General features: G+C 54.6%; 1 protein-coding gene across 1 annotated transcript in view; it reads right to left on the bottom strand.

Annotated features, from left to right (window-relative positions):
* TPPP (tubulin polymerization promoting protein) overlaps positions 1-16396 on the bottom strand; it is a 30837-nt gene extending 14441 nt beyond the window's left edge. Inside the window, exon 1 of the mRNA XM_054578361.1 lies at positions 16344-16396. The gene's annotated coding sequence lies outside the window, so the exon portion shown is untranslated. The remainder of the gene's footprint in view (positions 1-16343) is intronic.
* Between the last annotated feature and the right edge of the window lie 227 nt (positions 16397-16623).

Below are 16623 nucleotides of genomic sequence, written 5' to 3'. Positions count from 1 at the left end.
AGGAGCTTCTTCCAGGATCAGCTGAGTGTGTTTACATGGCATCTCCTCAGCCCTTGGCGCCCAGGAAGAAAAAGTGGCTAAGAAATTACTAGAAGCATGAGTCGACCTGTGAGACTGTGCATGTCTGTTCAACTTCGTCAAAAAGAAGGAAACCTCTTATGATGCTTCCAACTCAGTACATGTTCTATGGTCCAGGAAACATTAACATCACATGGTGGGAAGAAAACGTGCCCAAGTGACATCAGGCATAGCTGTCTCTGGGTGTCAGGACGATGGGCCATTCTTCTCGTGCTTTTCTGTATTTTGCAGACTTCCTAGAAGCACTATTTTATAGCAAGGACCTGGGTGGGGGAGGCCAGGGCTCCTCCCCAAAGGCCCCCACACCCTGCTCAGTGTCTGGGGCTGAGCTGGCACTGCAGAGAACCAACAGCAAGCCCCATCAAGCTGGGACATCAGCCTCTGTAGTCAATTAAAAAGTGAGGACTGAATAAGATGTGAAAAAGTTCTGTGGTAGTCAGCTTTACCTTCCAACTGGATACAGGCAATAAAGAAGTAAACAGATAAATGGGATGGCATCAGGTAGTAAGAGGTGCACTGAGGAGAAATTAAGACAGGTAAGATGGCAGTGAGCGTCATTTTAGACGGATTGGAGGGGACGCATGAGGGGAGGTTGGAGATACACCAAGGCAGTGGCATGTGGGCTACTGTGCCTGAAGCGTCTGCCACCAATGCCGCCCTGAATCCCACGGGACTGAAAAGCCCCCGTGCTGGTGAGCAGGTGGAAGAGGAAAGAGCAGAGGGAATACGGTCAGGCTGCATTGGTCTCCACCTGCTGCCCTGGGCACTGGGAGAAAAGGGGCCATGCTTTAAATGCTGTGAAGAAAAACCCTTCCAACTGAGACGTCTATACACCATGGACCCAAGGGGCAAGGGACCAAGGATGGCTGCAGACAGGTGGGCTCAGTGGCTCTGCCACACTTTTCAGGCAGGTTGTGGATGGCAATCAGCATGGCAGGAGTCCTCAGCTAACCTTGGAGAGGGTGCAGGAGGCCCGGAGTCCGCAGGCAGCCCTGGAAGGGGAACCTGGCGGGGAACTTTGGAAAGAGTGGGCTGATAGGCTCATAGAAGCCGGGAAAAGTCCAGGAAGCGAACAGGAGACCAGGAAGCAGAAGCCCTTTAAACTCCACCCTGGGGGCGGCGGGCCCAGGATCTTTCTCCGCCAGGTCGTGGGCAGCTTCAACTTTACACGTTTCCTTCTGGGGCTGCGGCCTCGAGCGGCAGGCCTCTACTGTCAATGCCATTTCTGGGCTGCTTCTGGGTGTGTTGATGGGTTTTGACTTAGAGCCTGTTCTCAAGGGATGTTCGAGGTGATGGCAGAGAGAAGGGCCGTGGCGTAAGGACCAAGGTGGGAGGTGGGGGGAGCAGGGCCCCCACTGGCCTTGCCAACAACTCCGTCTGTGACCTTGAAGCTGCAGAGGTGACGCGGTCACACAACCCAGAACACAGTTCTCTGTTCTGGGTTTCCACTTTGTTTTACTATGAATATGCATTATCATAATAAAATATTTATAAAAAATTGTAACAAAAATAACAGAAAGGGTTAGACCCTCCATGCAGGTAGAGGAAGATCTCCAAGATTTCCAAGTTTGTTGTGCGGAGACGCAGGACGTGGAAGAGCAGAACTCGCGCACCCGACTCCAGGAAAACAGACGATGGGAACAAGGCAGAGACGCGTTGGCGCTGCCAGGAAGACTGCAGGCGGCTGGGCTGAGGGGGGTCACGTGCTTCTGCTGTTTGAATTGCTCCAATAAATCCATGTGCTAGTCCCATAATGATATAATAATAATAAATTTAATTTAGAAAGAAGCCGAGGGCTCCAGCAGAGTTGTCCTGGAACAGAGAGGTGTCCAGAGAGGGCCTCCTGTACCAACAATGGCAGCGTGCACACAGGGGCCTCCCTCCAAGCGCCAGCCTCCAGCCCCTGACCTGCCTGGCTTCTCTCCCCTGATGGAGGGTGTGGTTCCCCACTGTTTCCCTGCCCCCATGTTTCTGGGGGTACAGTGAGCCTGAACCCAGGGTGGCCTTCCATACCCATTCCCACCTTCGCCACCCAGTTTCACCAGGACAAAAAAATGCCAGAAAGTCAAAATGCCAATCCACTGAAGCAGTGTTCTCTGGGGTGTGGCCTGTATTCCCAGGTGTGTATTGTGTTTCCAGGCGTGTACCTTGCATTCAGTTGTGACCTCTGCTCCCCAGGTATGTGCCCTCTGTTCCCAGGTGTGCATCCTGTGCCCCAGGTGTGTGCCCTCTATGCTCAGGTATATGTCCTGCATCCTCAGGAGAGCTGATCCCTCTCTGGCCAAGGTTCTCCATACAGGGCACAGGTCGGCATATGGTAGAAGTAGAGACTGAGCAGGTATGATCAGGTGTCACTCCGACTGGCTACAGATATGGCAGCCTGGATGCCCAGCAGGGTCTGTTCCTCCTCCCGCGATGTAAGGATTTTCAACAGCTTGGGAAAGCCCCAGTGAGTGAAGTTCTGATTTATTTCATGGTCCAGGACTTCTGACTCCATGTGAAAACCCAATCTCTCTCCTGACCCTCTCTCATCTGCTTCCTTGGAAAGACACCTGACTCTTTGAGATATGTACATGCTTTGAGGGTAGAGGTATAGGGAGGAATGTATAGAGAGGCAGGGAGGCAGACAGGGGAGGTAGGACCTGCCTTCCCAGCCAAGAGCTGGGTTCCCTTGGGACCCTTCTCCTGCTGGCCTCAGGGGTCCCTGGGCAGAGGGTGAGAGCTGCGTCCCTCTCCATCCCTGGGTCTTTAACCAAGCAGCCCACCACAAGACCTTTCCTGGCAGGGACTCCACCGGCAAGCCCCTCAGCAGCTCTGGGCTCTGATGGTGTCGATCAGGACCGGGGAGGGGCAAGGAGAGCAGTAGGTGAGGTGGAAGGAGCCAGCACATGCAGTTCTGTGTGAGCCATTAGCCTCCGCCAGGTCCTGCTTGAGGCAGGGCAGGCGCTGTCCTAGAGGGGTCAGGAGGAAACTGATAAAATTCTCACACTGGGTGCAGGGACAGACTATATTACCAGATTTGCATTTTCAAAGGAGGGCTTGGGGAGGGCAGGGCAGTCGAAAGGTGGAATTACAGACCAGAGTGGCAGGAGATGCAGGGGCAGGCGCTGGGGAGTCAAACAGAAGGCACTGGTCAGGTGACCTCATCCAAACTTGGGGACACATGCCTCTCAAGTGTCCACCAGGCTCCAGGAAATATCCCGCCACTGGGGTGGGGTTGTCTCTCGGATACCACGTGGTCTTCCTGGCCCATCACCCCTTCACAGTCTACAGATGCTTCAAAGGCAGGCCATGACAGGTCCCTACTTCCAGAATGAACGGGGCCCCATTTCAGAATGACTCTTCCTGGAAACCTGACTTGGCAGCCTGTGGCAAAACCTATAGGAAAAGTGACACAGGACAGACCCCAACAGGTGGCAGTCACAGTTGCCACATGACATCAGCACGCAGTGCCCCAACCAGGAGGAGTAAAAATTCATGTTAGTGACATGCCTGCAATAGGGTCAGGAGTCTGTGAGCAGGAGCAGGTATGTCTGTGACCAGAGACAGGGGTTCCTGTGTGCAGGGCCAGGTGTTTCTGTGAGTAGGGCCAGGTGCCTGTGAACAAGGGCAGGTGTGGTTTTAAAGACAGCAGCGACAGCAGCTCTGTGCTCTCTGGGTTCCCCGTCCTGGACAGGACACGGTTGTGCCCTGAATGGAAAGATGGGTGTGTGCCTGCTTTCTCAGGTGTGAATCACCTTCACTCTCAAGCTCTCCTAAGCACATGTTTAGCAACTCATTCCTAATACCATCAGCTCCCTTGTCCTGTCCCTAACCTAAACCCTCACTGCTGGCACTTCCTGCAATCTGACCTGGCCGGTGGGGCTGACCACCCTGCCTCTTTGAACCAGATGCCCTCCAGCTCCCAAAGTCCCTCACAACCTGTGGCTCTCTCCTACCTACACTGCATACTCCGGTGCCACTGTCTGTGGCATGCCAGGCATTACCAAGCTGACGGAGGCTGTCCTCCCCAGGCGAGTGCTGGTGCACCAAAACGACTGAGCCTTGCTCGAGTGACAGCCTGTGGACAGGCTGCACTGACCCGGGGTGGGCAACCCAGGGACGGCGTGCAGGGCGGGGCAGGGCGCGGGGCAGCAGGGTGCCTGGGGCTGGGAGCTGGGCCCTGCTGCAGGGTTCCAGAGCTCACCCAGGACCATCCACCCCAGCTCAGACTCCTGTTGCCCTCCCTGGGGCATGTGCAAGACCTCCCTGATGGCTCCTTCACATGGGGGACATCTGCTGCAGAGCAGCAGTACAGACAGCCTCTCTGGGATCCCCTTTGGGAAAGGCTGGGCCCCACCAGCCTCTCCTCCCAAGCAGTGTCCTCTGCCCGTTGGCCTGCTCTGGGTGCTGCTCTCAGACTCTCATGGGGGTGTCCACAGAGCGAGGCCCCATGGCCCATGGCCCCTGCCCAGGAGGAGCTCACAGCAGGCAGCCATCTGGGTCCCAGGCTCTGCTAAATTGCTGGAAACTCAGCCCTTATCCTTGAGCGGGATACAACCCCGCCTCCCACCCCTAAGCAATCTGGGCTCACAGCACAGAGGTAGAAAGAAGACACCTGCGCATTTATGGTAAGAACCCGTTCTTTGGAGAAACATTCTGTAACCAGGACTGCCTGGATTCCACCACAAACACAAGAGAAACGTGCTTTGCCAATAACCAGGTGAGGATGACTAGCTCTGGTGAGACATCACGCAATCTTAAGTCCAGAACCTTCTGGTGTAACTAGAAGAAGTTATGTCAGAAAGTTCTGGTGCAGAAACCCCAAAGGAGAATTCCTCTTTTAAAGAGAATAGGACCCTTGTGATTCAGATGCCTATGGGCCAGGATGGAGGCCACACCTGCTGAGCTCCTGAAGAGGCTGCTTGGCCTCCACTGGGGCTGCTCCCGGCAGTGGCTCTGCCATCTAAATGCAGGATCTTGGCTTGGGTTCTTGTCATGAACCTTTTCCTCTAAAGGCGCCGTGCCAGCCCCCTCAGGTGGGCTGGAGTCCCCCGGATGCATGTGTTGCAAGCTGGATTGGGAAACGGGCGGGCGGGCCGCCTGTGCTCTGCAGGAATGGGGTGTGTCTCCTGGGCTGGTAACAAATGCTGCCACAGGCCCTGAAGGTGGGAAAGGGCTCCTAGGAGAGCGGCCATCAGAAGGAAGCCAACCAGGCTCCCAGAGCTCCTGACTGGGCGTCACTGGTCCTCGGCCCCATAGGCTTCTGAGGGGTGGGTGTGGTGCCACCAGAATCCTCCAGATCTTTACACCCACGAGGGGTCAGAGGTATTGCGTGCCACCGGGGCCGAGAACCAGAGCCCCTGGATGGTCGCTGGGCCCACTGATGTGACCCCAAGGCCCAGGATCTGCGCAACAAACCTTGCAGGCCCTGGAAATGCAAGCATTCCTGAGGGTCCCTTAAACTGACCCCTGCTCAGACCTCAGTGGAGTGCCTGACACTTGCAGGGGTGACCGGCAGCCAGGGATGAGAGCTGAGCTAAGGGCACCCGCGGGGGGCGCTGGGTACAAGAAGTGCCTTGCCAGACACCGTCGGACTCTCACAGACAACCAGGAGGCTCCAAACAAAGTGTGCCGAAGGAGAGAAAGAAAAAGTAGGGAGAGAGACTGGCCGCCCTTCCCTCAGAGGTCTCCACGGCAGGCGGGTCCTGGAACCCCAGGCACCAAGGACCAGGGAAGGCTCCCTTGGGAATGCTCCGCGGGCTCCCTAGGGCCTGGTGCCAGGACACGGACCAGGAGGGAGAGGGGGTTGGGGCGGGGGATAGTGGCAAGAGCCCCCAGATAGATCCCAAACACAACTGCCCCAGAGGCACCAAGGGAGGCTCAGGCCTGGTCAGCTGGCCGGGGAGAGCCCTCTGCTCACTGAGGCAACCCGCCAGGCTCACACAGGCCCTGGCCTCCACTGCCCATCGTGATACTTGCCGAGGTGTCTGTTTGGGTGTGGATGTAAGACCCTCAGCAAAGGCAAGGTCAAGGTGGGACAGTAAATTCAAAAGGCCACAGGGGCCTGAAGTCAGGAGGTGGATGGTGTCTGTTTGGCTCACCTCCCCCTTCTCGCTTCCATCCCACCAGGGCTCAGGGCCCACTGAGGCTCAGGCCGCCAGCGTCGAGGTCTATGGGTATAGGAGCTGCCCCTGGAGAGAGTACAACCCGCCCCCCGTGAACAGCCCAGGGAAACAAAGGCCATCAGAAGGCCCTGGATCCCCCCAGGGCCAGCCCAGCATTCGCGCGGCCCCAACCCCCAGCTCCATCTTCAGCTCTTTGAGTCCATTTGAGTACAACACAGTCCTTTGGCAATTGTTCACACTTTTAATCACAACATGGCCACCCACCCAGTGGCTGCCCCGGACACTCGATGTGAATGACCACTCGTCTCATCCGAGAGCAGTCCCAGGCAGCGGGAGCCTCCCAGAGCGGGACAAAGCAGCCTTTTCTGAGTCCACAGGCGCCGGCCAAGAGCGCATGGATGGTCTCTGGAGCCCCAACGCAGGGTGGGAAGCAGGCCCGCCACCCCCAGCACCCTGGCCCTTCACAGTCCAGGTGTCGAGAGGCCCCGGCAGGCTGAGCTGGCCCGGACTAGGGCTGTGTGAGCAGGATGCCCCTCGTGTCCTGTCACGCAGCCTTAGGCTGCTGCCCAGAAGGTCCATGGGGTTGGAGAAGCCTGGGAACTAAATCACACCCGCCCTGGTCCCTGTTCACAAGTTGGTCACATCTACAAAGAAGCTTCTCCCAAACAAGGTCCCATTCACAGGTTCTGAGTGAGGACAGGACGCACCTAATTCAGGGCCACCACTCACCCCACTACACTTGCTCCCTGCATAGGGAGCCCTATTGAGCCCCAGGTTGGCTGCAGGACCAGACACCCCTCCACCCCCGCTGGTCCCTTGTAGGGTGAGGGGCTGGTGCCGATTGGCTGAGTAAGGGAATTAGTAACTAGAAGTTTCTACCACTGTCCTCATTTAACCCTGTGCACACCTGCTCCCTTGGCCACTGCTTTCGGGTGTGAGTCAAGTTCGGGCGTGATTTCTCCCAAACACAAAAGAAAGAGCAGAGTAGGCAAGCTTCCCCAGGCCACCCTGACACCCTGGGGCCCTGGACCATCCTGCCATTGCTGTCCTCACCCTGGGCCCCCAAAGGGCCTGGGCAGACAGACTGGGAGGCGGGGAGCAGCCCAGGATGGGCTTATGCTCTCCAACAGATGGCCTTGTGGGTCCAGAGGCTTTCCATTTCCAGTCAGGAAAACTGAGGAAGGCAAAGTTATCCCACCCTACCCCTCAGACAGATTGGTGTCCACAGAAGGAATTTTTCTGATCACCATGGAGTTGGTGGTGTTAGCAGGACCCACTTGGCTGGGAACCTTGGCCTCCCAGGAGCCACACTATCTCCCAGCTCCTTCCCTCCAGAGCCACCTTGGTTTCCATCAGCATGTATCCTATGAAACCCAAGAACACAGCCGGCCAGCAGTGGCCAAGGGAGCAGGTGTGCACAGGGTTAAATGAGGACAGTGGTAGAAACTTCTAGTTACTAATTCCCTTACTCAGCCAATCGGCACCAGCCTCTCACCCGACAAGGGACCAGCGGGGGTGGAGGGGTATCTGGTCCTGCAGCCAACCTGGGGCTCAATAGGGCTCCCTATGCAGGGAGCAAGTGTAGTGGGGTGAGTGGTGGCCCCGAATTAGGTGTGTCCTGTCCTCACCCAGAACCTGTGAATGGGACCTTGTTTGGGAGAAGCTTCTTTGTAGATGTGATCAAGCCAAAGGTGCTGAGATGAGATCAGCCTGGGTCACCTCGGTGGCCCTGAATCCAATGAGTGTCCTTATGAGACAGAAGAGGAGAGACACAGACACAGAGGGGAGGCCACATAATGACAGAGAGAGACTGAAGTGGCTCAGCCATAGCCCAGGGACGCCTCGAGCCCCGGGAGCTGGAAAGGCAGGAAGGACCCTCCCTTAAAGGCTCTGGAAGGAGTGTGCCCCTGGGACACCTTGATTTCAGACTTCTGGCCCCAGAGCTGGGAGAGGATGAGTTTTTTGTGTGTTAAGCCACCAGTTGGTGTTCTTTTGTTACAGCAGCTCCAGGACCCTCATACAGGTGAGACCAGAAGGGGGAGAGTCTCTCACAGAGAAGAGAGTGTGAAAGGCCCAGAGGAGGCAATGCCCTCAGGTGGTGGCACAGAGAACCCAGGGGCAGGAGCCAGCAGAGAGCCTGGTGCGGCAGATTCCAGAGGCCCCTGGAGGTCACCCTAAGCCAGGCTGGGAACTGCCAAATGCCACTTGTATTCCAAGATATCCATCTGGCCTCAGGTTGGAGGTATTTGGGGGCACATTCAAGGTGAGGAAAAATACTGGGTGAAGCATGTGAGACCTTGACAGGAAACTTGTTAATTCCGGGAAAGGTTAAACTGCGCGCGCACATGCTATGTGGCTGCTTCCGGAAGGGGACGCCATCCTTGCTGGGTGAGCTGGAGGCCAGAGTGGCTCCCTGGTGCTTCTGCTTTGGAGATGCCCAAGGCTAAACCGACAATGATGACAACTGAGGGCAGGCCAGAAAGAACTAGGGTTCACTCAGGCCAGAGTGGTGAGGTGACTGCAGGCACAACAGGAATGCGACCAGAAAGTACAGAGGACCTGCAGGAAAGGGCCACTGGCCAGCTCTGCTTGGTTCACAGTGATCACAGAGTGTCGAACCTTTAGGTCTCAATGATCTCCTGCCCCAAAAAGCAGCTGATGTGGGAAGAAGCTGACCAAACACTGTAGTCAGGAAGAAAAACTGGAGAACTAAGCAGGGCCCACCCTGTGGGTGAGACACCGGAGGAACCCGGCAAAGGTGTGAAGTGCAGCAAGCGTAAGGAGAAGTGGGCATGGGTGTGTTTCTGCAAATACCATCTGCCACCTGGCCAGGCCCGCTCGGCGCGGAGATAGCACATGGGTCTCAGTGAAGGGGTTTTCAGCCAGGCCACCCATCAGAGCCAGCTGGGAGCTTTGAAAGTGCAGATGCCACACTCCTACTTCCTGTGATGGCAGCCCCGCTCACCTGCCCACAGGGTAGTGAGGAAGAGTGGGCAATTAGAAACCCATCTTCCTCAATACACCCATGTGCTAACAGGAGAAAACAGCTAAATGTGGTAGAAACGTGTGTGTGCGTGCACCCGTGTACATAAGGACAAAAACAATGGAAACGATAAAGATAAATGTAAAAATTAATAAATTAGAAAACTACAATACAGAGGACCAAAAACATCCAAAGTTGCTGCCTTAAAACACCAATGATATTGATAAATCCAGGGGATATTGATCAAGAAAATGAAAGAGAAGGTCAAAACATACAATGTCAGGAATGGAATCTGGGGACATCCCTACAAGTTCTACAGATATTAAAAGATTAAAATAAAATAAGAAAATACTACAAACAACTTTAGACCAATATATTTGAGAATCTAAATTTCTAAAAACACAGATTCCTCAAAACAAAAAAAGCTACCTTGTTAAAGGGTAACAAAAAATAGATATTGTTGTAATTATTATAAGAATTATTTTTATAATTATTAAGGACTTGAATCTTTATTTAAAACTTTTCACACACACACACACACACACACACACACACACACACACAACCCTTGCAGTCCCAGATGTATTTGCCAGCAGATTCTACCTTATATTGAAAAAGAAATAATGTACATCTTACACAAATTCTCCCAGAGAACAGTAAAATATGGAACACTCCCACCCAATCATTTTATAAAGCTTAAACAATCCTGGTACCAAAACCTGATAAGGGTGTTACAAGTAAAGGATAATTTATGCCAGTCTCATTTATGAGCATAGATGCAAAATTACTAAACAAAATATTAACAAACTGAATTTAATAATAGATAAAAAGAATCAACATTTTATAACCAAGTCAGGTTTATGCCAGGAATGCAAGGTTGGTTTAACATTAACATCGATCAACATAATTCATCACACTAACAGAATAGAGGATAAAAACCCTATTATCTTAATAAATGCAGGAAAAGCATTTGATGGAGTTCAGCATCTATTCACCATATAAGTTCTTAGCAAATTAGAACAAAAAAAGGAAATTCCTTAATTTGACAAAGGTTACCTCCCAAAAACACTACAAAAATCATCATACTTAACAATAGTGGTCCTAGCACAATAAGAGAAATGAACCATTGGGACAGAATAAAGCCCCAATAGACCCAAGCATATACTGACACATTCAGTATAACAAAGGTGGCCCTGCAGGGGGGAAAAAAGGGAAAAAGAATGTTTTCAGTCAGTGGAGATGGGCTGATTGAATAGACACATGGAAAAAAAAAAAGAAAAAGAACACTGGCTTCTGACACCATCAGCTCAGGTTCACGGCAGACTGAATGGGGGGAAGGCAGGGTAATGGGGCTGCAGGAAGATAACACACAGGAGCATCTGATGTCCTCAGGGCAGGGGAAGATTCATTACACAGGACACAAGCACCACTAGGTATTCAAATGGCAACCAGGTTAAAATTAAGAACTTCTGGTCATCAAAAAATATTACAGAGTGAAAAGGCAAGCCGTAGGGAAGGAGGAATCTGTTACTCATTATGAACATGGGCGCGTCCCAGAGGAACCGTGCTGATCAACAAAAGAGAGACAGAGGCTCTAGGACAACGGCGAGGACTTGGCCCTGCGTTCAGTGACAGCACATCCAATGCCCAGTACCACGGGGATGTGCATAACCCAGAAAGTGCAAATAAACCCCAAGGCAGATACCACCACACCCTCCAGACTGGCTGACGACCAAAAGGACGGTGATGCCACGTGCTGCAGGATGAGGAGAGGCAGAGAACTGTGGGATACGCGGTTCCAGCTGCCTTGGCAATGGGAACTGTGGAGGGACATCTGGATAACCAAGGGCCTACTCTCGTCAGCATTCACCAACAGAAACGCCCACACATGTGCTCCCGAGAGCACTTACAGGTAGGCTCAGGCAGCTTTGTTCACAGTCGCCAAAACAGAGAGGTGTCTCCCATGACCATCAGGCACACAACAGGTAAATGATGGTGGTGGGCTACCAGCATGGCACGCACACACACTGGCCACTCAAGGCCACACGGATGAGTCGCTGACACAGCACTGACTGAAATAGGCCAGGACCGCAGAATGTGTGCTCTATGGCTTCCTGGATATAAAGGTTAAACCCAATCACAGTGGTAGGTGGTAAAACCACAGCAAAAGCACACCTCCTTCCAAGGAACAGGAAAAGAGAGTAGCCACCACATCCGGCCAGGGGGAATTATGGATGCCAGCATCCCAGGGAGGCCGGGCTGGGACAGGAGGCTCAGATGAGGCTTGCAGCTGACCCTGCACTGGTGGGACATCCGGCACAGGCAGCACCAAGGCCACAGACAGAAGTGGAGTGGATGTGGCAGAGGTGCCTAAGGACAAGGAAACAGGTGCGTGGGGCAGGCTATGAAGTGCGACTGGGTTTGCAGAGGAGGGACAGTCACCTGTGAGAGCTCAGTGCACCAAATCATGGCACTGAGGGCACATGCGGGAAGAACTGGGTCAGGTTCCAGGGCTCAGGGCAAAGGCCGGCTGGGCCCTGGAGTGGGAAGTGGGCCTTCATGGAGAAAACTCCAGGAAGGTGAGCCCACTGCACCTGGGGCCTCTGGGTGGGAGGCAGGATTCACTTGCGTGGGAATTTGGGCAGAAAGCAAAGATGCTCAAAGGAAAAAGAGCCAGGCTGGAGAAGGCCCCAGCGGAGAAGACATGACAGCCAGGGTGCCGACTCGGCCCCTGGCACATGCAGATGCCAGGGGGAACAGTGTCTGGGCCAGAAGGACACCAAGCGTGGTGCCTGGGCAACCACAGAAGCCAGGACCAGGGTGCAGTGGGAAGGTGACCGATGAGGCCATCTCTCCCCAGAGGTGGGCCCTGCTGCCAGGAAATGAGAGCTACTGGCCAAGGAGATAAGACCAGGGGAAGAGCAGGGCCAGGAAGGGGCGAGGTGGACGCCTGACCACAGGGGCAAGAGGAGTACAGGATTCAGAGACTTCCGGTGCAGTGCAGGTGTGAGCAGGCTGCCAGTGACTACCAAAGGCTGAAGGCGCGGGCATGGGAGACCACTGGGTCTCCAAAAGAGGCCCTCAGAAGCATCAAGGAAGGGAAGCCTAATTCCCAGTGCCTGCTGCCCTGATGCCTCTCCCGCCGTGTGCCTCCTTCTCGGGAACCTTGGCACCTCGATAACTGCTTCTATCACAGGACACGGGGGCAGGGAGGCTGCTGACTTCAGAAATCACAGCATAAAGGGTGAGAATCCTTTCTCACCTGTTTTTCTCTAGGGATCTGTATTAGGGGCCCCTGAACTCACAGGTGAAGCAGAAAGCAAAGATGGCTCGAAGAGAGCCTGAAGCTGGCACTCTGGAAAAACCTCACAAGAGACAGAAGAGACCCCGCTGTGGCAGCCAGCCATCAGCCCAGACATGTCACTGAGCAGAGGAGCCCTGGACAATCCACCCAGCCTGTGAACCGCCTAGCCAAGGCCAAGGGATTGGAGACCTCCATCCATGCTAAGCCCTGCTGGGTGAGAGGTTCATAAGCAAACAGAATGCTGTCACTGTCTTAACTCCTGGTTTGGGGTGGGCTGTGGTACAGTGCTAGAAAACCGGAGCAGGGTGGGCGACAGGGAAGGGCTGAGGATCATGAAGTGGACAGCACGGAGGACATGAGGACCATGTGAAACACGCTTCCTCAGGGGCAGTACACGACCCAGGGCTGCAGGCTCCTGGGAGCTCACTCAGGTCAGTGTGAGGGGGCATCAGAGTTAACACCGACTCTAAGGCCAGACTTCTGGGTGTGAGGCCCACACGCGCACCCCCACAGCAAAGCTCAACCTGCCTGCCTGGCTCATCTCTCACCAAGAGATGACAGTGGGGGAGTGTAAGGCCCAAATGAGGTCACCTAGAGGACGCTAGCTGTTTTGTGACATTCCAGCTAGAGTGAGAGCTCCCTAGGGCGGAGGCCATGCCAGCTCACCTGGCACCTGGCAGGGTGCTCAGACATCTGTTAAACAAATGTGTGCAACAGGGTTACAGGATGAGATCTCAGGAAAAGTGGCCCAGGGCGGGGGAGATCACGTGGAGCCCACACAGGGTGCCCCAGTTATCACGCCAAGAAAATCATACTTGGGACCCCTGGGGACACGCGGGGACACTGTGCCGCAGGAAAAAAGGGCAGAAGAGCAAAGAGGGGGTCCAGGTGGTTTTAAGTTTTAGGCTTAAAAAAAGGTAAGGCCTCACCCTTCCCTTTCACAAATCTAGTTTAAAAAAGAAAAAGTCGGCATGCACGTGGTCTTATGAGGGGGAGCTCACACTCCTCACTGCTAAGATGCTCAAGCCTCTGAGTGTGAAGGCGTGGCAGGAGACACTCAGTGTGGTGCGACAGTCAGAAAGGTATAATTTTCTTATACTTTGTGAGAGGCTTTTTACATTTCTTCACCAAAGAATGTTCTGCATTTGGATGTTTAGAGTCCGTCACAGTCACACTGAGCTGCTCTTGCATGCCGTTGTACAGCTAAAGGGGAAATATAGAAATGAAAAATAGTCTTAATTCCCCTATCAGGAACTGAGATTTGGAGACAGTATGCTGTAAGCATGTGGAGAGCAGCCCTTCCCCCATACGTGGTTTTGGAGGGCTCCAACGGATCCCAGACCCTGCACCCTCTCCCATGAACCCAGCAGGACCAATTAAAGCCATTGCCAAGGACTGCCACTTGAAAGCTGCCTGGAAAGTTTCTCAGGAGACGCTGTGGAGCTGGGACGCCATGGTTAGGGATAGCGTGGGTAGTGACACTGTGGCTACATCCCCACCCAAAGAGGAAGCTAGTCTCCCTAAGAGGGGGCTGAATCGTGGACAGGGTGCATACAGGAGCTGCAGCCCCAGACGCAGTGGGCCCCGTGCAGGCAGCCCCGCTCCTTCCTGCCTAGCAAACACCTGTTGCTTAAGCAGTAGGATCTGAGTGAGTCTCAGCATCTACCTGGTCCTGGGTTTATAGGCTCAGGTGGACTTGGCACCATGTCCAAACCACCCTTGGTCCAGAGTGGTTTCCAGACAGGAGCTCAGGGCCCAGATCTCACAGCCGGAGGAGGACCTGATACTTCAAGGTGCAGCAGGGCCCCTTGCCTCGAGATCCTCAGATGGCATCTCCTGTGCATGCTCCTCCAGCCTCACCAGCAACATCACCAGCTATATATAGGCCTGGCTTCAAATCAGCACAGCCTCTCCCCAGGAAGCCTTTTTTTTTAAAAAAAAATCTTTCAATTACAGATTGCTTTCAATATTATTGTGTATTGGTTTCATGTGTACAACATAGTGGTTAGACACTCTTATACTTCACACAGAGTTCCCCTCTATACTTCCAGTCCTTCTCAGCCTCTTCCACAGGGAACAGCTCAACGGCCTCCTCCACCGCCACCCCCTCCCCCATAAGGACACGCCCCTGAGGACAGTTTGCTCAAAGATTTCTCTTAAATTTCCATCAGTGATGAGTAATTTTAATTTTCTTTCTGGAATTTGCACATTTTCCACCATTAGCATTTACAACCTTGTACATCGTTAAAACAGTTATTTTGTTGCAACTTGAAAGGATTCAGGAAGATCAGCCAAACAAGGCAGGGGAGATAAGAATACAGTCAGCACAGCTTCCTCTAATCTCCATCACCTCATAATTCCGTGGAGATGGAGAGAAATTATTTATTGTAGCCCTTAAATTATGGTACCTTTCTGAGTCAAATCCCTTTGGAAATCATGAGAGCCAAGGGGCCTTTCCGGAGGCAACCAAGCATACCTAACACTCACGTGGCATGCATTTGCAGAGCTCCAGCCCCTAGGAAGTTCACCGCCATCCCTGCCCCCGCCCCCCGCCGTCACCCACCCCTGAGCCCTGCCATTCCCACCATGTGATGGGAACAGGGGCTAGTACCAGAGACAGGATTATGGAATCCAGTTTAAGGCATCAGGAAGCCTTGAGGCCTGTCTCACTGGGCCCATCACACCCCCGTTTCCTGCCTGTTCCAAGCTCTCCCTCCCCAGCCGAATCACTTCATCCCCGGATGTGATCCCAGTGCACTCAGAGTTCAGGTCAGTGTTTACTGATCACGTCCTAGAGGCCAGGGGCTCCTCTGGGCTCTGGGGAGCACCCCCACCCCTTCCCCCGCCGTGAGTCCTCCCTGAGAGGTTGGCCTTGGGGAGTGCCGGGAGGCCGGCGGTGGCAGCCAAGGGAGCTAGGTCCTTTTATCAGCATCCCCCAGGGACTCTGCAAGTATCCAATAAATGTCAGGGGAATCAGCCAATGAAATGCGCAGGTGGATGACAGCATCTCCGGCTCATCCTAAAAGGTGTCAGATCTCGGAGAACACACAACGCCTATCAAAATAGCAGTCCCAACAGGGAAGTGCGAATAAAAATTTTTTCCCCTCGAGTGGCAATACTTCTATACAAAACTGAAACCGCAGAATAAAGGGCTCCTCAGGACCCTCCCTCATAGGCGGACACTGCCCCCATAGGTGCGTGGGAAATGCACCGGCAGCCAGCCTCTTTATCTTGACTGCTGATTCTGTGCGACAAGAAAACAGAACGCCCCTCGGGAATCCTCGATTTGCAGACTGTAGGCCCAACACTTTGCCCTGGACGTAGTGGTGTCGTTCGTGCCGGGCTGAGTAGGGCTGGGACCCTGAGAGGAGCAGCGCAGTCCTTGCTCCAGGATCACGCTCATTCTGGGCCCCTGGACACAAAGGGCCGTTTCGTGCTGCTGTAGGACAGTGGCTTCATTTCAAACCCTTTTAGTCCTAATTTCCCTCTCTCTCATAGGCAGCGGCCCCCCAGGCCCCGGCGTCGATAAACAGCCATTCTGCAGCTGGGCATGAAGGACGAGGGGAGGGGGGTAGTTGGGGGGGCGGGGGCTGCCGCGCAGCCCCTGAAAGAAGAGGCTCCAAGGGTACCGAAGCGAAGAAAGGCAAAGCGTCTCACTTGGGGCTCAATTATAAACCTGTCCTTTGCACCGCCAGTCACTACCTCCCGCGACCCCCTGGGTCTTCAGACCCGCGCCCAACGCAGTGCCAACCGCCTGGCAGCCCCTAGGCGAGAGCGCAGGTGGCCAGAGGAGCGGGCGGGCCTGGGGCCCTGCGTCCTCGAGGAGTGCCGTCTGCGCCGTGCCCCGGGCCCGAGCCCCGCGGCCGCTTACCTGGCACACGCAAGGACTGCAGCGGCGGCGCCTCCGCGACTCGGCCGCGCGCGACCGGGTGCCTGGCGGTGCGCTAGCGCCGCCACCGCCCAGGGCCCCGCCCCGGCCCCGCCCCCACTGGTCCGCTCGCGCCCCCCCAGCCCCGCCCCTCTCGACCCTACTGCCCCCACCCCCCGCGCGCCCCGCGCGCCTCCCGGGCCCTCACCCCAGCCTACCCGGCCCCGCCCCCACTGACCTGCACCCGCCTACGGCCCCTCCCAGGCCCCCACCCCAGCCCACC

Source organism: Pteronotus mesoamericanus, unplaced genomic scaffold (assembly GCF_021234165.1).
Source record: "Pteronotus mesoamericanus isolate MK-2021 breed Mesoamerican mustached bat unplaced genomic scaffold, CSHL_Meso_final contig_50, whole genome shotgun sequence".
NCBI lineage: Eukaryota > Metazoa > Chordata > Mammalia > Chiroptera > Mormoopidae > Pteronotus > Pteronotus mesoamericanus.
The sequence above is the reverse complement of the archived record's forward strand: the minus strand, read 5'-3'. Positions and strand labels throughout refer to the sequence as shown.